Here is a 24,307-nt window from a genome sequence, read left to right as displayed (position 1 = left end):
ATGTGGAGTGTGGCGGGGTCCACAGCCAGCCAGACCAGAGGTTCACAGTCTGGAAAAGTCTACCTGTGAATGGACCACGGCAATGAGGACCACTCATCATGTAAGACAGAAGGTGCAAAATTAATCCAAACATGGAGTCTAAGACCAAGGACAAAACAATTCACACCTGAAAAACCCTCAGAGCAGACCTCTACCTCAGTTTCTCTATCCATGAGGAAGACACTATCTTTTTCCTAGGGCCCATTATAAATGAGAATCCTTACACACTTAATACTTTTTAGTCCTTATGTCAGTTCTACAGATTCATAATATTATCCCCATTTTACTGGATAGGCAATTGTGGGAACAGAGAAGTTAAGTGATTATTAAAAGTCACACAGCTAGGAAGGAACATAGACACATTTTATCCTGCGATTGTGCAAGATTCAAAGAGTATGTTCCACCCACTACACACCACTTTTCATAACGAAGATGCCAGCACAAAGAACTGCATGTTCACATAGAAAATCTGAGGAATTTGCATTCCTGATGCTTCAGCAAAAAATAAGCACCTTATCCCCAAAAGAATATCCTATCTATGTAAAATATATCTACATACTTACACATATTTATATATTAATACACACACACACACACACACACACACCCATATACCCATAGACATGGTAGCCAAGTTCCTACTTGTTCTTCAGACAGTTCAATGCAATGAAGTTCAGACATAGTGTGCAAATTTTAATTGCATGACTTCCCCATAAAACTGCATGTCAGAAAGGGAAGGCTGCCAAGTGACAATCTGGCCCAGTGATTCACAGTGTCACACTGACATACCCACTTCAGATACAGGTTGTTGTTTGTATTTCCTAGAAATCATTGACTTCATATAAGAGGTAACAGTAAAGGATGTCCCCTAGCAATGACATGTTCTTTTTCTCTTGGAATACATTGGCAGCAAATGTCATGAATTTGCAAAAAAGGAGGGGGAGGATCCTGTAAAGTTAAAAGCCCTTGCTCTATACTCCTCAGACTTTCATGATCCTGTAGATAAGGCAGCGTCTTAAACACAGATAACTCTCTTCTTCACTTTAAGACTATGCCCTATAAAATAAAAGATCTATTCAAATGAATCACTTCAAATCTACTGAAAAGGTATCATGGCCTGAGGGGAAAATCTAGCCAGTTTTTTATTTTTTTATGCTTCAAGATTCCCATGTGCTGATTTATTAATGTTTTTCAGCCATGTTTGACTCTTAAAAACTGAAGAGTTTAGTTTTCTGTAGACATCAGTTCAAGCCATATAATGTACGCACGGGCACACAGACAAGATGATGTTGCCACCAACTTCTTTACTAAAGTAGGGGAAAAGATGATGGGAAGTTGGCAAGAAGGGAAAAAGGACCAGGAGGAAAATACTGGAAACATCCGAAATTCACCCTTCAGAAGCTGCTTCAGAGAAGACTGCTAACACTTACCTGAGCTGGGGTCAATTTTGATAATTGTAGTTGACGTCTAGAAACGGGGTTATGAATATAATTATCATGAAGCAGCAATTGGGCAATCACAACCTAATTAAGCACACTGACTATATTATCTTGTTTTTCCCCTAATAATCACATAACATTTAACACTTGCTCATTTTAGGACCTATGGGTGATGTTCATTCACTATTAACAAGCAACAGCCACCGGTCAGAGAGACTGGATGAGGGATTCAAACATGAGAAGCAACCAAGGGGTGGGGACTAAATTCAGGGACAGCTGAAATCGGTTCTTCAATTTCACTTTGCTGCTCAGCACACTCAAAATTACTGAGAGGCAAGACCATGGGAGAAGATGGAATGAATGATGGGAACTTCACACCAGTGGAAGGATGCAGGTCTGTTCTCTTAAGCACATGCTATTTTATGTGATCTATACAACGTGTTTTTTTTTTTTTTTCACATTATAATGCAATCTGTGTTAAGATGAGTGATTTTTGTCTTATTTTTCAGGATAATGGAAGATTTCTCCACCAGCCCTAAATACATAAACTTTATACATTTACCTCCTCAAACACATTCTAAAGCTCCCTTTCCTCCCTAGCTCTTGGGTATTCTCAAATTCAATGTCCTGTTCCCAAGTGGATGTCACTGCACCCATAAAGAGACCTTGACTCAATTTACCTACACTTTCTGCAATGCTCCTGAGGGTAGCCTAGGGAGATGACTGTTTAAAGAATTAAGAGGAAGACTGAAGAAATATTTGAAGGGGGGTCCTTGAGACAGGCTGGTGTGAGGGAGCATCTTAGATGTCTAGGCACTATGGTGAAGGCTGAAGAGAGTCTTTGTGGTTCTTACGTTAGAAATTCCACCCAAAGAATCCCACGCTTTGGTACAGGTCAATTTTACTCTCTTCAACTTTGTGATCTGTTGGGGTTTTGTTTGGGGTTTGTTGTTGTTGTTGTTGTTGTTGAGCCTTTTTCCCATTACAAGCTTTTATCTAAGAAAACAATGGTTCTGATAAGTTTGGTAGATAACGATACAGATGACAGGTTAAAAACGAATGGCTCTGTGACTCCTCTGGGACACTTTATAAACAGGACACACGCTTATCCTCCTAGCCAGGTTTTGGGTCGAAGTCTGTCTAAGGACAGACGATCACCTGAAAAGATCCATGGCAAAGTTAAAAAGGTTTTAGAAAACCACCATGAGCTGCCTGGAGGTTAAAGAGTCTACTCAGCAATTAATGCCCAACTGTCTGTCCTACAGAAAAGCTACTGTCCTAGATATCTGAGGGATTTTTGGACCTGCTCCATGGCCCTTAGCACAGCTTGTTACTCTATTAAGGGCATTTGTGGTCATCCCTGAACAACAGCTTCCTTACTGTACTGTGATGTTTCAGGGAGAGGCAAATAAAACCAAAACACCCATCATGTCTCCAGGATCTAAGCAGAGCACATGGTGATTACTAAAGGCTTGGAGGATACTAGCACCCATGCTTTGAAGAGTACCGGCATTATTTTCCAAAAATCACTCTTAGACAGTGGAACTAATTTTCAAATATGTCTGTGTGGCTTTTGAAAAACATTTCTTGTGCTTCCAGTAAACAGAGCCAACACAGGGCACTGAGACTTTCAAAGGGGGCCCTCACAAGGAAAAACCATCATCTCTTCCTAAAAAAAAAAAGAAAAAAGTCACACAGCATTATCTTTCTGCTTGTAACAGGGAGGGGCACCTTTTAAACAGCCAGGTGTATAATTACATTATAATACTGAGTTCAATACAGTACAATTTTTAAATATTTATTCTCTAAATTTCCACCCACATGGGTCTCTTGGGTTTTTTTTTTTTTTTTTCACCATCTCCTCTGTAACTCAGAAGAACAAAGAGAGGGCACTCTAGTTAAACACACTTTGTCAAGCTATTACAATAAGTTATATCTCTCATATCAACTAATATATTACAATTAATTTTCCATTAAGCTCAGATTTCCTTCCAGAACACCAGGATATACTCCTGGCATAAGCAACTGTAAGAGATAAACCATCAGGAACATAAGCTATTAGCATACTAAGTAATAACCAAGGCCAGTTCCCAGCAGCTGAGAGTCAGGAGGTGGTCCCCCTGTGTGTGCATCCTGGCTCCCCCTATCTCCATGAAACTTGCATAAATTACTTTACTTCCCCAAACCTCAGCCTTCTCTACCATTCGAACAGCTCCTGGTTCATATTCAATGTTAAACAAATGTTACCTCGTATTAAATATTAACTGTGAGCATTTTGTTAACGGGTGATGTGATATTCCCACTCTACAGAGAAGTTGGCTGAAATTTTTGATGAAGCAATCATACTTAATCTCCTTCTGGAAGGTCTTCTTGCCCAACATCAGAAGGGACAATAGTCAGTTGGTAGCAGAAGGGGGAAAAATTTGTTTTTGTTTTCCAATGGAAGTCTAGTATTGAATTAATTTCTGCTTTAGAGCAAAGTGACTCAGTTGTACACACATTTGCTTTCTTTTTTTATGTTCTTTCCCATTATGGTTTCTCCCAGGAGATTGGGTATAGCTCCCCATGCTATACTGTAGGACCTTGTTGTTTATCCATTCTAAATACAGTAGTTTGCATCTGCTAACCCCTGACTGCCCATCCACCTCCGCTTCCTCCCTCCGCCCACCCACTCCCAACCCCCGCCGGCCCAGAAGTTCTTGTAGCTGAACTCTGACATTCAAATGAAAACGGTCTCTTCCATTCAGAACCCTTCCCCAGTTATCATTATGGAATACTAATTAACAGTCTTCAGAGAAGACCATTTAAAATAGAAACCATTGAAGAGAAAAATTTCTGGGTGATAAGTACTTTATTATAGAAATCTTTACATAATCTCTAGCTGGTATCTACATTTTGGCCATCTTCAGCCTATAACTCAGTGTTCGATTTTTACCCCACAGGTAGGACCCCCAGATCAGGTACAGTCTGGGTCGGCTGATCTGAGGCTCGGCTGCAAACTTACTGGTCATGACACAGAGGATGATGTAATTAAGGATTAGAATAGCTGAACATCCTGGACCATGGTGGCCTTATTTTGGACGTTAAAATACCAGGACTGGATTGACAGACCAGCCTGTGATGCCTGGCTCCAGCAAACAGCTTAATCCCAAGCTGGACACAGGTAGTCATCATGCTCCATGCCTTTCACCTCTGCAATAAGCACTTCTTTGTTCCTCACTTCTTCTAACATCCAGAATGCAGGTAGAGAAGCTCTATGGATAACCTTAGCGAGGACTATCACATGTTCTGCCCATTAATAATGCAGCTACTTTCTGCTGTGCTCTATTCTCGACTTCACTCCTTTTCCAGGAAAATCTCCACCAACATCTACTTAACCAGCTCCATCAACCTTCCATCTGTCCTTTACCAGCAACGCTGTATTTTTAACCCCCAAGTCATAAATTGTCTCCCAAGACCAATTCTATTCTTTTACAATAAGGACTGATCAAAGAATGTGGATCTGAGCCCTGGTCTTCATATTTCACGTGCAATAGGTACCAAATTACAAGGTCTTTTTCCACTTGCTTTATTGTTTTCTTAAAAGCAATGCCTTTCTTCCTGTAGGCTCTTCCCAGTGGACAGCCCTGTCTCCTCTGACTTGTCAATCATTCTCCCACCTCTCTTCTTCTCCTCCTCTTATCCAAGCAGTCTCTCCTCCCCAGCAAATTTCCACCACGTAATTATGGCAATGCTTTAGCCTACTTTTCTGTTAGCTTAACAACCCTGTCTATTTTCTACTTGTGCTGATGCCACTGTTTGCTTTTCTGACGGGCTAATCCGTGTATCCTTTCAAGGCCTAACTTCCCCTACCATGAAAGCAGCTGGAGTTCTGATTCACAGGTGCTTTCCAAAGCTTTTCATTAGCAAGAGAAATGAGATGGTTTAGAAACCCATTTCTTAATCTGCAGGTGAGTATGGGAACCTTTGTGCAGCAAACATCTTTCAAGTATGCCACATTGTGCCACCGCACAATTATTGTCTGACTAATAAGTACAACGTTAGAGGCACATTTGTCACGTTAAAAAGGGAGAATGTTCCCTCAGAGCAGATCACTACCACCGCCCCTCCCCGCCCCCACCACCCCAGCCTCTGGTATTTCCCAGTTCAAGAGAAAAGCGCTCAGCTGACGGGGACCAAAACTGAAGGACTTTCCTAGTCTTAAGTCTGAACAGGGAAGAGAAGAATTCCAAAATATGAAGGCTTTAGCTCGTGTTCTGGTTCAACTGGCCAGACGAGGGCTTAGGGAGCGAGTTTGGCCTTCCCCAGCTGGGCTCTGCGGCAGCTAAGCCTCTCCATAGATCCTGGGCTTAATTACTTCTGACACAGTTGTCTCGCCTGGGCTTCCAGCTCCTTTTGTGTTCAAACCAATCTCAATCCAAAGGTAAGTCTTGGCCTCCTCATCTTAGACAAATGCTTCATTTCCCACTAAGTGATCCTAAAACATTTCCATCAGGACCCATGGGTTTGCTAGTGGAATGTTCATCTTTTCTTGCACGGTCTTGGTGAAAAACCTACTAGAAAGCCTGGCAAGTCACTTTTTGAATTAAGAAGCCTTCAAAGATTTTTGTGTGTGTGACAAATAAGTACTCTCCCTCCTCTCATCTTCCTGTTACCCTCTGGAGTAGGCTCTGCTCTCTGAATGAAGTTGGAGGGGGATAAGCTGTGGTCAGACCCAACAGAAGTGCTTTCTTAATATTCAGAAGCAACATGCAGTGAACTACACAAGCAAATACATGAAAGCAAGGAAATCAATACCAAAATACCCATGACCTGGCACAAAAAGAAACCTTCTCTCCAAGAATAACCCAAGAAGAAAAAAACTGTCTCCAGCTAGGAATTAGGCAAGAACGCTTTGAAGACACCAAGTCATCTGCTCACCAGAATTAAAAAACACAATGCTTTTGCAGGTGAACCATACGAGGAACCTCTCACCCCAAACTACTCTACCTCCTGTCCTTCCAAGCCCTGAAAAATCCAACCTGGTGTTGAAGACACGTATCCCAAGGCTACATATCCTAGGCGTGGGTCAACTGATAAGGACAGGATCCCTTAGAAAGTAGATACATTTGACAACAGCATTTCAGAGCAGAAAACATAAATCCAGATTCCCAGTGTGTGCAGTTCTCCCGATACAAAGTTCAAGGGGACAAAAGATTCCAAAGAGCTTCCTAATAAACTGTCAATGCAACCTAAATTCATAAAAATGCCTTTTCCCCTCACTTGGAAACTTCTCCTCCTTTTATAAATCCCAGAGACAGTTCCACTTAGAATTATCTTCTCTCCAATCCCCCCCCCTCCCCACAACCAACCCAACCCCACACTTTTTTTTCTTCCTTCAGTACTGGCATGCAAACCATGCTGTTTTAACTTCTTTCCTGTTCTCCCAGTTCTTCTGGAACATTTTATTTTCGACAGTCAACTCATCTGGAGGAGTGCCACACTGAGGTCCAACTGTTTATAGCGTTAACTGTGTTTCTGCCAGAAGTCCACATACAGCCCTACCTTCTCCAGACTGCCTCCTGGATTAAGAATTTATGCTTTAGTTTGGAAGAAGCTTAGAAAACGTGGAAACTTCCAAACATCCCTCTTCTTCTTTACAAAGTTACTCTCACTTGCCCAAGTGGAATGGCGAATGGAAACCCACGGTCACCCTTCAAGCACTATCCCATCCCTCTCTTATGGTTAAATGTGGCACGTGCCTTTCAAACAGCATTTTAAGGAAGACGCTGTGTCTACTGGGGCACAGGAAATAGCTAGTCACAGGTCTGCAGGAGAGAACTGGGTCTCAACAAGATACACGGAGGACACATTTTTAGATGAGTCTGGAACTCTGGGAAGCCACCAGTCATCACTAAAGACAGGATTTCACCCTCTTGGCCATTCATCAGTATTACAAAATGGCATCTCTGCAAGAAGCCAGTTGAAATCTGTACCAGGTTGCAAAACAGATCCTCAGAGTCCAATTGTGGGCACTTCGGGAAGTTGCAATAGACCCAGACAAACTTCCAAAGAAGGGCATTTGAAAAGGACTCCCCATCCCTGGATGACAGAAGTACAGGGAGGAGGACAATCAGAAGAAAGGCACAGCTTCAAACCCAAGAGTTACAAGTCCCATGAACAAAACAGGCCTCTGGAGCACATTACTCCTGTGAATGACCACACTCTGGAGCGTATTACTCCTGTGAATGACCATGCTCGGCCTCAGGCTCCCCAACATGCTAGACCAACTAAAAAAAACAAAAAAATCAATACTCCTGCCCCACTAGCATATGGTTTCAGAGTTTCTGAGACAGCCTTGCACTCTGGAGAGGAGAGCTGGTGTTTCACAAACTGCTACATTCACAGGCAATAGAAAGGGCACTGGGGTGGGAGTCAGCAGACCTGAGTTCTAGGCCTGGCTTTGTTACAAATGAACTTTCTGACTTGTGCAAGGTCTCTGTGCCAGTTTCCTCCTCCTTACAATGCAGGGGGAGGGGCAGAGGTGAAGGAGATCTCTCTAAGGCACAAAGCAACTCAATGAGAAGTTCTGACTTCATATTCATTGTTTAGGGTGTTATCAAGCAGTCAGCTTTGACATGATTTTTAGTGTTAATTTCTACTTGGGAAATAATGCATTTGTCCACCACCCCCAAAATCTCAGTTTAATCCCCATGTTCCCCAGCCTCCTTTTATCTTACAATAAATGCTTTTCCTTTCTTTTTTTAAGCAACCTTCCCCAAACTAAGACTTGTGCTATTAAAAGAGCTTAGAACTTCCCATTTCCTTGCTAGCGCTAAAATTAAACTGTCCATTCCTTAGGGTCCAACATAACATCTGCCAGATGTCTTGGCATATCACATAAAAAGAGGAATTTTCTTCTAACATTATCTACTTTCCTCTCTGTTTTCTCATAATCAATGAACAGGTCACCAACCACCTAATGTTTCTCTCAAAGCCACCAACTTCCTAAGTATGTGAACTTCACAAGATACTTGCTTACACACACACTCATGGATAATGACTTTTTTCTTTCAGTTCACTAGATTTTAGTAATAGACACTGGAAATATTTTGCCCCATTTCCTCTGAATTTCCTTAGTTTCCATATACCAACCATCCAATCATCCACCCATGTCAGATCCTTTGCAATTTGAGTTCATTATTATTTCCTAATTTATGAGTATGGCATTGAGAAATAGCTTGTTTCTTAGCCTTCAACTCAAAACACTCAATGCAGCTTTGTCAATGTTCTGTCCCAAGAGGCAGTAAACTGTAAGACTGATAAAGGCACATACCAAAGAAGATAAGTAAGGTTACCTTAACCAAGAAATCTCAACACTAGGAAGAATCCAGGACAGACTAGACCTTATTAAACTCCATCACACAGAAAATGGGACTCTTTTTCCAAGGCAACTTTACCATTCTTTCCTTTCAGGAAAACTGCCACAAGTTCTTTAAAGTCCACTAGTAGAGTTGGATTTCTTTTTCCCCTATTGTCTTACAGAAGACTCAATAGAAAAAAAGAAAAAAAAATATATATATATTATATTACCATATATATGTATAAATATATATAATGTTTTCATCTAAAAGTTATCTCCAAAATAAATAAATAAATAAAAGTTATCTCCAATTCCAAAGATTAAGGAAAAAAACCAAGTCCTGGGAGAATGTGATCAATGAATTAGGCGGACATAAATCAAATATGAGAAAAATTATGGAATCCGAAGACCCAGCAAGAATATTTTTTATCTCAGGTACATCACAGTTCACACAGTCTCCAGAATGACTTCTCTCTGTGATTATATCACAGCAAATTAGGTAACAGCTTGCCTACCAAGCCTCATCAACTTGGTGACTCAAAAACAAAAAGGATCTCTGAGTTTTGACATCAAATGAGAAGGTTCCATTGGACACTTTCTTTATTTCTCTCATGGTGGTTTATCCAAAGTAACTGTCCCATTTCGAATGCACATATCTAGAAAGAAGCAAGAAACCATGTCTTGAATATAATGGTGCTTCTCTTGCTGATGAGCATCAGAGATGGATAAGTCTCAGGTTGGAACACATTCGGAAACTCCAAAATGCCTCTTAGATACCTAATTTTTCCCCCCCAGAAAAGCTTAGCTCTAAGGCTGTCTACATACAAAAACACCAAAATATTTGGTTGCAAAGTAAAAAATATGAGTCAAACTGCTAGACTGGCAACCAGTTTGTCAGATTCTTCCCCCCACTGAGAGAAGTAATTAACTGGTTGTCCTGGTATCAACAACAACAACAAAGATATCATAGAAGTTTGCTTCAAGATCAACAAATAATTTATTTATGTTTACATAATCATATATGGTTAATTAGGTGCAAAATTATCTGGTAATTACTTCCCCAAATAACTCTTTTTATCGCATCGCATTTGAACTTCTGAGTTTGAACATGTAGCATGCCTATATATACATATATACATTAGCAAATTTAAATATAACATTGATGACATTCTACTTAAGAGCAAAAGTTATATCAAAAATAACATTCAAAAATGAGTAATTAAAGGTATAATTGCAAGTAAGATTTTTTTAAGTGCTCTTGGAGAGCCCTAGGTTATTAATAAAGAAGCAGAGTTCTGAAGAGTATTTTTAAATGAGTATACACATCAACTGAGAATCCTGAAAACCATACATCTATGTCTGCAAAAGCAGGATTTTACTTCATTGGCCATGGACAATTATCAGCTAAAGAACCATGTATTTCTTCTCTCCTTTCACACCTCTCAGAAGAACAATAACCCTCAATTAATGACACAACAGTTTGGTTCGAAAAATGTGATGTTGTCATATACAGCACGGTGCATTTACTGAATGACACTGCTCCCAGTTACTCAACAGAATATAATTACATCTGGAATCTAAAACCACCTCGATCTGTACAAAAATACTGTAGACATAAAGAACTTTACATACACACACAGATCTGACATATAATGAGAAAGCAAAGCCAGAAAAAAGCTGGTATAAGTCGCTCACCAATGTGTTCCTTATTTCTGTTGAAGCTGGTACCTTTCTATTTTCCTCCTGAGTTGAAAACAAGGTCCAATCAGCCTCCTTCCAATAAATTAACTGGTTCTGAATCTCCTCCATCCCACTGTGGAGCATTTCTCGCCTATCTTCAAGAGTCCATCTAATATTCTTCCAACATCTTCCCTCATCCTCAAGATGGCTACCTTACCTAATGGAAAAGCAACATCTTCATGGTTGGCTTTTATAAATTCCTCAAGCATTTCAGGATTTAGTTCTTTACTGCGATTGATTACATACATTCTCTAGAACTAATCCGTGAAGAACTCCAATCAGTGTGTGTGTGGACTGGGTAGATTTGGGTCCTTTCTTCAAATCATCCTCACAAAATGTCTTCCTCTAAGACTAATAAATTCCTCCCAATTAGAAAGGTGAAGCTACCTGGACAGAAGGTTTTCTCAACTGACATAATATTTTAAAATTTTGTTCCCATAGTGACATTGTTAAGAAGACATCTGATATTCCTGAAGACTTACAGTACTTGAGAACACAGAAAAGGGAAGAGGAAAAAAAAAAACAACACAGCAGAATGGAAGGGAAGAGGGAAAACAAAGGAACTAAAAGAAGGCCTAATACACAAATGGAGCATCCTGAAAAGAAATGTGGACCTTCCAGAAACTGGTGTCAGCCAGTCTTAAAGAGTTCCTCTGAGATCTTGCAAGATTTGCTGTTGCTGCTGTTGTTTTGCAGAGATCAACCCCAACCAGACAATAAAGTCTTGCAGTGCATCAAAACATGATGATAATCAAGCCTCAGAACTCCAAAAATCTCAGCTCTGGGCCACCACCATCTTCACAATGAGGAAATCACATTTCCTGGTGACTTGCAGGAGACCTGGAGCAGCTTAAAAGTTCTGTGAAGGACCTCAGCAGAAAAATGTTTAAGGTTTTGCCTTGCCTTTCCCAAAGGAGGTCAAAACCCTACAGGTCCACTCAAAAGGAGAGAAAAAAATTCCAGAAGTTTACTTTAACATGGAAACAAATGCCTCCATAACTTGTGAAAGTACCCCTTGGGTGGGAGAAATATCTGAGAAGCCCTTCCAAGCCCCTCATTTCCTTGCATAATGAACAGATAGCGAGGAACCACCACAAGATTCGCCCCCTAGAAAGGGAGAAGGAAGAAGGCAGGCAAGCCTCCTCTACCAGCCATCACCAACAGAGCTTCAAAATGGAGACATCCATAATTTTATAAACACTTCTCAGCTTTGTCTCCTGGAAATCCGCTCTCCTCCATTTTCTGGTGGAGTTACAACATGACACGGGCTTACCTGACTCAGTTCCCAGCTCTCAACCAAACTAGTTACTTCCTCAAAAATCCTGCAAGGCACCTCCAGAAACAAAACCAAACAGCCAACACAGACACTGAGACACAGCCCCCGGGAGCCCTGGGAGAAAGCCCCAACTGGTTGGTCTTTTCCCATCCCAGACGCGTGCTTAAAAATGAAACTTTTTTTTTTTTTTAAAGTAGGGGAGGAATATAAAAGGAACTCCAGGCAGCCTCCCTCCCTCTCTGTAGGTTAGAAGCTACAATGAAAAGAAAATGAGGGTTCCTCCAGGAATGGTGAAAAGCCTGGAGAATGAACGTGAGAAGAAGCTTTGTGTTTTGGAGTCTGGACTGGAACCAAAGCAGACAGCTTGCAAATGGAGGACAGGGAGATAAAGAAAGGGAAAGAGAGGGGCTGCTCCAATGGGGGGCGGCTGCGGCTTCCCCTCGTGCCTGGAAGGAGGGCAGACCCCTGGGAACTGCACCAGGAGTCAGGCGACCCCCGGGCCTCTGCCTGGGGGTCCTTTCTCCCTTCCTCAGAGGAGAGCCAAGCGTGTGTAATGGCTTCTCCTCTCCAGAAACCGTTGTCTCCTCCACCAGACGCTTCTGAACCCCCAGCCTGGAGACAGCTCCTCAGCGGCTCCTGAACCTGCGCCCCCCCCAACTCCCACCGCCCCGCCACCCGGCCGGCGCCCCCCGCTCCCCGCCTCTCTGCTCACCGCCGCCGCCGCCACCCCCCGACACATCCCGACCCCGCATCCCAACTTCGGGGAGAGAGAGAGAGAGAGAGAGAGAGAGAGAGAGCCAAATACCTGAGGAAGAGGGGGGGTGCCAATCCGCACGGCTTTGCCATCGGGCTGGGGACAGGCAGACAGAGAGGGGGAAAGGAGAGGGACAGAAAGAAAGAGGTCAACCCGCTCAGGTCGGGGCGGCCGGGAGCGCTCCCTCCTCTGCCCCTCGCTCGCTCCCTCTGGCTCTCTCGGCTCAGGTCTCCTCGACTCCCGCCCTCCGCCCCCCTCTCTGTCCCTACTCCTGTCCCCACACCCGGAGCATCCGTCCTAAGCCTCCGGCTCTCTTCTCACTCATCTTTCATTTTCTCTTCTCTCCCTAGAACTACACGAAATTAATTAAGCCACAGCGCTCCGCTCCCCCCCGCCCCCCAGCAGAAGGAGCAGCCAGCAGGAAAAGCACAGCCTCCTCCACTGCCACCACCGCCACCTTCTCCTCCTCTTCCTCCCTCGCTTCTCCTCCTCCTCCTCTTCCTCCTCCCCCTCCAGCTCTCTCTCCCTCCTCCTCCTCCTCCCCCTCTTCTCTCTCGCTTCTTCTCCTCTTCCAACAGCCAGTCCATGCAGGGGACTTCCTCTTCTCCCGGCTCCACCAACCCTCCTCGGCCGAATGAATGAGCGCGTTTGTGCCTCCACCACCCCGCGCTCTCCTCCCCGCAGCACTCGGACCACCCCGAGGTGCTGGTTAATTGCAGTAACTTACAGAAGAAGCGTCCCGGCGCCGGGAGGTGTTTCGGGTTCTCCAGCCCCACCGCCTCCTTATCCTCTTTCTCTTTCTCCTCTTCCTGCTCGGGTTATTGTTGTGGAAGTTGTTTGGGAGTCTCATGTGCTTCTGCCGGGTCTCAGCAATGGAGGATCGCCATCTTCCCTGCCTTCCTCGGCTCCTCAGACTCGCTGCAGCTGCAGATGACCTGAGATATCCGTCTCTCTCTCTCCCTCTCTCCCTCCCTCCCTCTCCCTCTCACTCTCTCCCTCTCTCTCTCCTCTTCTCTCTCCTCTCCCTTTCCCTCGCGCGCTCTCTCTCTCTCTCCCTCCCTCTGTGTCTCTCTCTGAATAATGAGCAACCAGAGGGAGAGAGAAAGCAAGACAGAAAGAGAGAAGGCAGACAATCTTCTGCCACACAAAACGCCGGAGCACCAGGGGGTGCGCGAAGCCTTTCTAATAACAACAACAACGTGCGGGAGAGAAGAAGAAAAAAAAAAGAAAGAAAGAAAGAAATGAGGAAAGGGCTGGAGGTGGGGGGAACGGGAAGAATTATCCAAGAGCTGGAGAAGAGCAGAAGGAGAAGGTGGAGGAGATGCTGAGGCTGCGGCTGCTGTCCCCCCTCCCCCTCGCTGAACCCCAGAAGGAGGCAAGGTGGTTGCAAAGTTAAGGCTGGGACATTGTCTTTGTCACTCAGAGCAACACAGAGCCAGGCCAGTGAGATGCAAGAGGAGGCGGTGGCGGCGGCGGAGGAGGAGGTGGTGGAGGAGGAGGAGGAAGAGGAGGAGAAGGAGGCAGAGGAGGAGGAGAAGGGGAAGAGGCAGATGAGATGAATAAAGACCTGCGGAGAAGGCGGTGCGAGGAGCGCGGCGGCCGGACTGAGGCGTGCGCGCTCGCGTCCCGGAGGCACCCGGCCGCCCCGGCCGGCAGAGGAAGCCCCCAGTGAGGACCCTGCCCGGCCGCTCATAGCGCTCCCACCATCAGCCCTGCCCGAGGAGCCGAGTCTTGGCCCCAGAGTCCCTCACACGCATCCATCTAGAGGCCAATCTTTGCAAAAGAACATACACGGGGAACTAGAGGTTGCAAGTCTAAACCCAGATCAACCACGTGGGGCTTTTTAATCCCTTTCCAGCTTGCGGTGTATCTCCAGTGAAAAGCTCAAATTGTCCATTACTGGCACGTATTTTGAAGTCTTCTCCTCCGAAAATAAAGACTCATTGTGCATTTTATTTCTTTTCTGATATGGGAGTGGGGCTGGGGGAGCGAAAGAACCCATCATTCTGAGCCTCGGAACCACCACTTTCTTTTCCTAACTTGTGAAGTGTTTTGACGGCGCACCAAAAGGGGGGAAAAGCCTACTTAAATAACTTTACACCCTCCAGCCCGGCGTTGTTTGCACTTTCTGGCTGATCATCTAAAAGCTCAGAAAGTAACAATCAGAGCTCCTAATGATAAGGTGTCATGGTGTTGAAGACAAGAGAACCAAGATGAAGCTTTCACACCTTGAATTTTTATTTGGTGTATTTTCCCACAAATCGTTCTGAACTATTTATTTTGCAAGGGAGTGCGTTTACCCTCCTCTCTAAGTCCAACGTCTCCTAAGGCTTTAATTTGATGGCGGGAGGGGGCGGGAGGTGGTGCCTACAGTATAAAAAAATCAATACAGCAAGTCAGAAGCAATTGAAGTTCAAGGGCATGGGCTGCTTGTACCATTTCTATTCCTCGCATCCTCGAGTTGGACATCAACAGTCTCGAGAGAGAGAGAAAGACGCAGCGCGAGGGGCAGAGACCTTAATTAAAGTTTCTTTTGTCCGCGTCTGAATTGGGGGATGTTGCTGGATTCCTTTGCATTGGGGAGCGCGCATCCGGTGGAGAAGGCGCGGTGTAGAGGATCCAAGGCAAGATTGTCCTCTGTAATACTCACTACTTCTCCCCGACCCCACCCACCCCCCAACAACAGTCCGGTTAGACATCCCCATAAGCCCATACAATAAAGGGGAGGAGGAGACGCGCGCGGAGTTGGTTCCCACCAGATAGCGGGGTTTTATAAACAGATCTGACTCCTTTTCCCAGCTTTTCCCCAATCGTTTATTCCGGGGCAGAATCTCTCACCCAGAGGCACGATTTCAACCCCTTCCAGTCAACACTTCCTGCCCTTTTCTCCTCCCACTCACATTGAAAAGCTTGGGAGCCCTAAAAGGGTGTTGATGGCGGGGGTGATAAATAAATAAATAAATGACACTCTACGCGTGCGGTGGAGAAGAAAGGAGGGGGGAGGGAGAGGGAAGAGAAAAAGTAGGGAGAGGAAAACCTGGAGGAGAAAGCTCCGAGGCGAAAGGGAAATGGGAATCCGAGAAAGAAGAAAGGAGAGAGGAGGACGGGAAGACTCGGCAGGACTGAAGTGACCCTGGCTTTGTACAGACTTGGGAGGACTCCCCCTTCCAGGTGCCTGGAGGGACCTGGGGAAGTCCTTCTGCCCCGAGCTCCTCCCCCACAGGACCCCAGGGATGTCTGAGCGCTGGCCGCCGCTCCCCCATAAATTCCTCGTGGCACCGAGAGGAAGCGCGCCAGGTCTCCACCGTCCCTCCACTGCCCCGGCTGATAATTTACCTCTTTGTCTTTAATAAAAAGCTGACTTTTTCTGTCAAGCTCTGCACCGGGAAAATAACAATCGTATTTCAGGTTGAAAGCTCCTATCACTGTCGGGTTTTGGAGGCTGTGATAAAATCTTCATCGACGTGAAGGTACCCTTCTGGGATGGCTTGGGTCGGAAGTCCTAAGATGGGGGCCGCTCTTCCCTGGGGGCAGGGGGGCAGGGGCGCGGGGAACCCGGCGGTGCGGAGATAGGAGGAAGCGACGAGGTCATAGGAAACGCAGGGCTCCTGGGGCACCAAAGGGCTTCCCGCAGTCGGGGAATGAGCCCTGGGGAGGAGCCTTTCGCGAGAACGTGAGCGCGCCCCAACACGCCTCAGACCTCATAAACCCACTTGGCAAAGACCGGGGAAGCGGCTGGCGGACCGACTGCGGTGAACTCAAGAAATTAACCTGCGCTGCAATTAAACGGGCTGCCGCCCTTTCAGACTCACCTCGAGCGACCGAGATAGCTCCCGAACCGGCCGCGGGGGGACCTGGCTCCTCCCTCCCGTCCCAGGAGAAGAGGACAAAAAGGGGAGATGGACTTGGAGATGGCCCCGCCCTTCAAACGCTCCAATCCTTGGAAACTAAACCTCCTCTCCAAGCCTCCACGTCTAGAAGGGACAAAGGCAGCGAGGAGATCCAGAGACCGATGGAGAGATAGGTGGCTTTCGGGCTTCTCAAATGGGCGCTTTGGGCGAAAGGGACGATGGCTCAGTTTCCATTCCAAATACAGGATACTCTTGGGAAGACCATCTTCTGGTTTAGAAGCAAATTGACTTCCCAAAGCCGTGAAGCAAGCTACTGGAAAACTCTTGCATACCCTGGTTTTTGAATGTGAGAAGGCTAAAAATTCATGACACCATACACAAATTAGTCGACATTTTTTGAAGTCACGAGTGCCTGAACTATCCGTCTAAAAATAGTCGAAAGAAATTAGCATGAAAGAAAGAAAGACGGCGGGGGAACGTGCTTTTTGTTGCTTGCTTGTTTTTATTGGGGGTGGTTTTCTTTCAAATGGTAAGAAAGTTATTTGGATAAATAAAAGCTAGGTCACTCAAGTAAAGTGTTGAAGCTGAAGGTTTTAGTGAAAACCTTGACAGACTTGGCGCTTAAGTAACTGTAATTATGCTTTGCCATTAGCGGACCATTAAGATAAACAGGAGAAAGTTCACACCTCCTGCTATTTCATTCCCTAAGAATATTCACAAAGATAATAGAAGCCTCATTGGTGGGCTCTCTCCTCCACCAGGAGGGTTAATTTATAAAATTCTTAATTAAAATGGAAAAGCTTAGATTTTGTACACAGGCAACAATGTGAAGCAAGTCTCCTGAGGATGTGTTGACTGCGTGAAATTTGCCTTTTGTTACTGTACCCTATGCCATTATTCCCCTGGAGTCATATGGTATTTCAGGACTCTGTTTATGTTCCAGGAAATAGGAATATGTGGGAAGCCCGGACCTTCTTCTCCCTTATCATGGGTGACTAGCATACACACTCCTCATAAAGGGAAATTATGGCTCATCAGAAGAGTGCCTTTATGAGCATTAATAGAATAATAAATCTTGCAATTTTAGTTCAAGAAATAGTAGAGTCCTATAATCAGAGTGACCCATGCAAATATGATCCACTTACTTGCCCAACCCTAGCAGGATAGGGATAATCTATAAATCATTTTGGTTTTTAAAGGTTAGGAAAGGAAAGAATCCAAACCTCTCAAAGAAAAGTGTTTATGAAGGGAAAGGGGATGTCTATCCCCTGTAGGAAGGAATCATGGAAAGAAGGAAGAGTTGGTCCAGAAGCTCCATTAAAAAGATAGAATTTCAACTGAAACAGGAGTGAATAAATGTTTTAATGTCATTGGTTCAATACTGACATTATATCATGTAAAAAAAAAAAAAAAGCCCTGCTTCCTGAAAACTATGCAAAAAAAATTTCAGTTTATAAATCCCACTTTCTAAATTTCAGCTGGAAAACTGTTCAAGCTGATGATTTTAGCAAAACAATATTTCATCTTTAAACCTTTGACCACACACCTCTTGAACTTGGAGGTATTTTCTTTCCTGCCCTATGTAAAACTACTTTTCCATTCAATTCAATGTAGTCATTTTACTATTTGCATTTATTATTTTCAATGGGCTATTTATTTTGAATTTTCAAAATCTTTTACTCTTGTTGAAAATTAGTCTTTAAAAAGTTTTTTTTTTAAGACTTCAAATTGGATAACTATGGACTTCAGATATCAAATAAGTGAAGTCACTAACACATCTTTCTGATCCCTTACAGAAAAATCAGTATTTTCTCATAAACCCAAATCTAAACACATGTAACTAGTTGACTGGTGTCCATGCCTAGCAAGAAGTGACTGGAAAAAGACAAACACAGATAATTCATGATTCTGAATATCTCTCAAAAGAAGAGAAATTGCAATAACTAATATTAAACTTACCTTATGTGAATCTTTGCATATATACCTGTAGATAACAAAGATGTTTCAATACCAATGTTCTACTTTTTCTTTTTTTTAAAGTCTTTTCCCCAAATGGTAGAAGTTAAATTTACAGTGCTACCAAACTAGATTCTGTAGTATGAAACATTCAGTGGAATACCCATCAACAATTGAATATTTGTTTAGCATTTACGATATGCCATACTCAACTGAATACTAGTGGTACAAAGATGAATAAGAGACAATAAGTCAAAGTCTAAATGCATGATGTTCTTCAGGAACCATTGGCTGTAAAGTCCCATTATAAGGACTTATACAGAACTTTAGATTTTTACTCACTCGAAAACAATACAGGACATTGGCCAATAAGGAAACATTAATTTAAACATTTTTGTTTATACTACAGAGTTATTAGGCAGTAATATTCTGTTAAAATTTGGGGATTTTATTTTAAAACCAATGTCTTGCCTTAACTTATAATTTAACATGAAATTCTAACTAGAGAAGATCTTTTTAGGAAGAAGGAGCTGTGTTAGACCATCTATGATTGTATTAACCGAAATTCATAAGAAAAAGACAAAGCTGAAAGATTGGCCATTTTTTGAGGCATCCCATCCAGTAGACACACCAGTATTTCCAGATTCCTACCACTCACACTCAAACTGAAGCTCAGAGAAGGGATGTAACCTGGTCAGGAACACAGCTTCCTAAAAGTTATCATTCTGATTTCTTTCTTTCTTTTGTTTTGACATGCTTCCATACTACTTGTACTGTTATTTACTTAACATATATTATTTTAAAATAAACTTTAAATAATACAAAATAATAATAAAAATAATAATACTCATGAAATCACAGATCTGGTGGGCTATTTATATATAAAATTTCAATACACATCAAAAGAAATTTATTATTAAAACTAGAATAAAGAAAGAAAGATTTTGGATTAAAAAATTAGTCTGAAAGTATACCTGCCGAACTCTCAATTGTAAGGAATGAGAAAGGTGTAAAGGAAAGTGTTTGAATTACTTTTTGGTGTACAAACAGGAATCATTTTTATAATTTAAAAAATAAGAAAAAGGTTGCATGGTCTAGTGGTCGCTAGTATAACCCCAAAGTAAGCCTTTGTATTATATATTCTCAGAGGAGTTAAACATTAGCACAAGGCTTTTCAGTGCAATTTAACAATACATATTTAAAGTCTTAAAATGTTCACACTTTTTATTCCCTTAATTCCATCTCTTAGAACCTACCCTAAGGAAACAGTCAAAAATGTAGAAAAGATTTATATTAAAAACAATGATAGCAGTAAAATAAACAATTGAGAGTAACTTGTGATTAAGAGAAGAGGAATCATTAGTCAATAAATCCTCACTATGACATATTAAGCAGCTTAAAATTATGAAGATTTTGTAATTAAACAAAAAAATAGTCTCATGCTATGTTAAAAACCTAGATATAAAATTAAGATCACTGAATATTTTTTCATAAGGCATACACTCAGAAATCACCTTGAAAGGATGTCAATGGTAAATTGACTTATAAAAATTTTAGAAACTGTAGAGCTTCTAAATGATCTCTATAAGTTCTATAAATATACAAACCATATATACATATATATGTGTATATATACATACACATACATGGTATTACTGTTTGAACTGAATTGTCAATTATCTGTTCAAGTATTTCAAAACATTTTAAAGTTAAATGGTGGAACCCACTTTCTTGTATCTAGTAACATTAATGTGTCTAATTAATACTGCTAATAGAACAGTGTCACCATATCTGGTTTTCACAAAGATAATTTAATTTGCTTTTTACAGGGACAATAGGAATATTTAAGTGAGTATTATGAGTACATTTTATATATAAAAGGAAATTTAGGACCAGTGATTTAACTTTAAGATCTTCTCAACCCTAATAATGTCAGTTCAGTTCAGTCGCTCAGTTGTGTCCGACTCTTTGTGACCCCGTGAATCGCAGCACGCCAGGCCTCCCTGTCCATCACCAACTCCTAGAGTTCACCCAGACTCATGGCCATCGAGTCAGTGATGCCATCCAGCCATCTCATCCTCTGTCGTCCCCTTTTCCTCCTGCCCCCAATCCCTCCCAGCATCAGGGTCTTTTCCAATGAGTCCACTCTTCACATGAGGTGGCCAAAGTACTGGAGTTTCAGCTTTAGCATCATTCCTTCCAAAGAAATCCCAGGGCTGATCTCCTTTAGAATGGACTGGTTGGATCTCCTTGCAGTCCAAGGGACTCTCAAGAGTCTTCTCCAACACCACAGTTCAAGAGCATCAATTCTTTGGTGCTCAGCCTTCTTCACAGTCCAACTCTCACATCCATACATGACCACTGGAAAAACCATAGCCTTGACTAGACAGACCTTAGTCAGCAAAGTAATGTCTCTGCTTTTGAATATGCTGTCTAGTTGGTCATAACTTTTCTTCCAAGGAGTAAGCGTCTTTTAATTTCATGGCTGCAGTCACCATCTGCAGTGATTTTGGAGCCCCCCAAAATAAAGTCTGACACTGTTTCCACTGTTTCCCCATCTGTTTCCCATGAAGTGACGGGACCAGATGCCATGATCTTCATTTTCTGAATGTTGAGCTTTAAGCCAACTTTTTCACTCTCCTCTTTGACTTTCATCAAGAGTCTTTTTAGTTCCTCTTCACTTTCTGCCATAAGGGTGGTGTCATCTGCATATCTGAGGTGATTGATATTTCTCCCGGCAATCTTGATTCCAGCTTGTGTTTCTTCCAGTCCAGCGTTTCTCGTGATGTACTCTGCATATAAGTTAAATAAGCAGGGTGACAATATACAGCCTTGATGTACTCCTTTTCTTATTTGGAACCAGTCTCTTGTTCCATGTCCAGTTCTAACTGTTGCTTCCTGACCTGCGTACAGATTTCTCAAGAGGCAGGTCAGGTGGTCTGGTATGCCCTTCTCTTTCAGAATTTTCCACAGTTTATTGTGATCCACACAGTCAAAGGATTTGGCATATTCAATACAGCAGAAATAGATGTTTTTCTGGAACTCTCTTGCTTTTTCCATGATCCAGCGGATGTTGACAATTTGATCTCTGGTTCCTCTGCCTTTTCTGAAACCAACTTGAACATCAGGAAGTTCACGGTTCTTGTATTGCTGAAGCCTGGCTTGGAGAATTTTGAGCATTACTTTACTAGCATGTGAGCTTATTGATCATTAATTAAAATGCACACACCTAGAAATTTTTGCATCCATTCATTTAGCTTCCCAGAGTCCCATGCTTCTAGAACAGATTTTGGATAATAACTGTCAGCACCAAGGTAACTTGACCTTGCATCTATCACCCACCACCTGGTGACTGACCCTTGTAGATTTCATATGCATTGCTGTTTCAGGATAAAGTGGAATCTGCACATATTCTCTCCTGTCTACTATGTTGAAGTTTAATTTCCCAGCAAGCGCTGAAAACAGTATTTCACAAAAGTTAGTCGTTGGATACACGTTCTTTAAGTGTCTTGAATGCAGAACAAGCTTATTTTTTTCAAGGTGTAGATTTTAAGTGAGTGTTTATTGATTTAATGTTTACACTAAAGACAGATCCAGCTCTAACAATGAACATCTACTCACTGGTTTCCAACTCCTGGTCTTACAAGTGTTAACCCTGGGCTCTGTCAGTTTCCACATCTGTAAAAGAAGTATAATTAAATACTTATAGAATTGCTATGAGGATTTTTTAAAATTAATTTTCATTGGTGTTGATTTACAGTGTTGTAGTTATGAGGATTTTTTTAATGCATGTAAAGAATATGAAGATCTGTAACTGGAAGCTAATATGAACTGTGTTATCAAAGTTTTAATGTGAGATGGCATAGGTGAATAGCCTTAAATTTGGAGTCAAGAGTTTGGTATCTAGCCCAGGAAATCAAAAGCAGGATATGAACACATAATGAAAGAAATTCATTACTATGTAAACAAATCTTAAAAATCAACAACAGTCATTTGAAATAAAAAACCTAAGTATGATTAATTGTATCTAAGTTCTTTTCTCACTATTTATTTCTCTTCATTAGTTTACTTTGTCATTTGCTAAAGCTCAGCCACCAGACATGTGGCAGTAGGGTCACAGTTTTTTTGAAAGTGGAAAATAAAAATCCTAAAATCATGAAAAATATTTTTTTATTGATATCTCAAATCCAAGAAATGGTTGTGTATGCTCAGAAAAGTCCACACAATGCAGGAATTGTTATAATAAATGTAAATAAGTAAACTATAGCAGAAGGGGAGCATTTTCTTTTACTTCACTTTTCTGTGAGTTGTATAGAGATCACCATCGTTCATTAGTCTAGCTTCTGGATCAGCACTGTTCTGTGGGAGCACATTGAAAACCACTGATCTATTGCAGATGAGAAAATGGTCTCAAGGAAAAGTGATTTGCCCATGATTACAGACCAAGTTATTAAAGATCCAGACCTACCCAGATCCTCTTCATGGCAGTTTCCATCACATCTAATTTATCTCTTCTAGCAAAAGAGAGTTCCTGGAGCTTATTGAAGTTTTCCATCCCTTCTTCCCACCCTTCTCCTTCTCTCTCTTCCTTTCTAAGGTTTCCCAGACATGAGAAACTGTATAACCAGCAGTAATTAACAGCTTAGTCAACCAATAAATAATTTAATGCTTTCTGTAAATTATTTTGATGACTTTCAATTCATTCCATCCTTTTTTTCTAACCTCACAGGATTAGCAGAACAGCTAATTGTGTTCTCCATAGATCCACTTCTGCTGTTCCTTGGTGATGTTTAGGGATTTCCCTTCACCTTTTTCTTTTCATCTTTCACTCTAAAAGGGTTCTTATAGGCTTCGGACCAAGAGGGGTGAAAAAAAAAAAAAAGACAAAGGTGGTGTAAGGTTTTTTACCGGGACAATTATAATTCTGCTTTTATTTCTCGTAGAGATATAAATGTACAAAGATGGCACTATTCTGCTTATCGGGGACCATGTGAAAGACAAAAAGTTGATTGTTCTGGCCGTTTTGTGCTCAGGCGATATCATGCAGCATTCACAAATGAACTATTTCTACCATTGGAAAAGCAGATTGGCCGGTGGTCTCATTTGACTTACAACAGTGCCCTGAATTTGAAATTAGTATGCACTTTTTAAATGTCATGAACTTGGAATTATAGTATCAACTTGGTTGTCAGATTAGTTCTGTGGATACTAGAGCTGAATGGTAAAGCATATAACATGGAAGAAGAACAGCAACAGTGATTGTTATTACAGCTTCATGTGAGTATAGTGAAGATCTAGTGGATGCCCCTGTCCCATCCCCTGAGATGACTACAGAATCCAAGACATCTCAGGTGAGCTGTCACCCGAACAACTCAGAAACATAAGCCCTCATCCAGCAAAGGGACACAGTATTGGTGAGAAGATGCACAGATTTTGCCTAAAGCTGGGAAAAGCCCCAATGCACTAGATCAGAAATAGCAGTCTTTGACATCTCTAAATGATCTCACAAAGCATTTCCCACATACATTTTAAAAATCTGTTCTTCACAACAATTCATGACATGAAGATTATTTCTTCTGTTTTCTGTTTGGAGAAATCAAGGCTCAAATCAGTCCAGTGACTTTGCCCAAGATCATTCAACGAACACTTGGACTTGAACCCAGGACTTCTGATTCCAGATAGCATCATCTTTCCACCCTGTCAAGTGTTAAACTCCCAACATGACATAGTAGTATGTTTTTTTCTATCTATTTATAGATGTATTTCCTGATTATAAAAGTAACATGTATTTCAGCAAATGTAGGAAACACAGAAAAAAATTTTAAATCTAGTTCCAAAACCTAGAGAGAATTATTATTATTTTCTGTGTTTCTCTATATTTCTCCTGTTGCAGTTTGATGGTTTCTGTTC

At 42.1% G+C, this 24,307-nt stretch overlaps 1 protein-coding gene across 3 annotated transcripts in view; it reads right to left on the bottom strand.

Moving 5' to 3' along the window:
• ZNF462 (zinc finger protein 462) overlaps positions 1-17,132 on the bottom strand; it is a 157,535-nt gene extending 140,403 nt beyond the window's left edge. Inside the window, exon 1 of one of the 3 annotated variants that reach the window (XM_040237900.1) lies at positions 16,403-17,132. The gene's annotated coding sequence lies outside the window, so the exon portion shown is untranslated. Of the gene's footprint in view, positions 1-13,317; positions 14,653-16,402 lie in introns of those variants that run through there. The other 2 variants (XM_040237892.1, XM_040237907.1) reach the window with 2 other exon arrangements.
• Positions 17,133-24,307: the final 7,175 nt, after the last annotated feature.

The sequence above is a fragment of the Oryx dammah genome, unplaced genomic scaffold (genome assembly GCF_014754425.2).
Source record: "Oryx dammah isolate SB20612 unplaced genomic scaffold, SCBI_Odam_1.1 HiC_scaffold_1, whole genome shotgun sequence".
Lineage (NCBI taxonomy): Eukaryota > Metazoa > Chordata > Mammalia > Artiodactyla > Bovidae > Oryx > Oryx dammah.
This window is presented reverse-complemented; position numbering and strand designations above follow the sequence as displayed.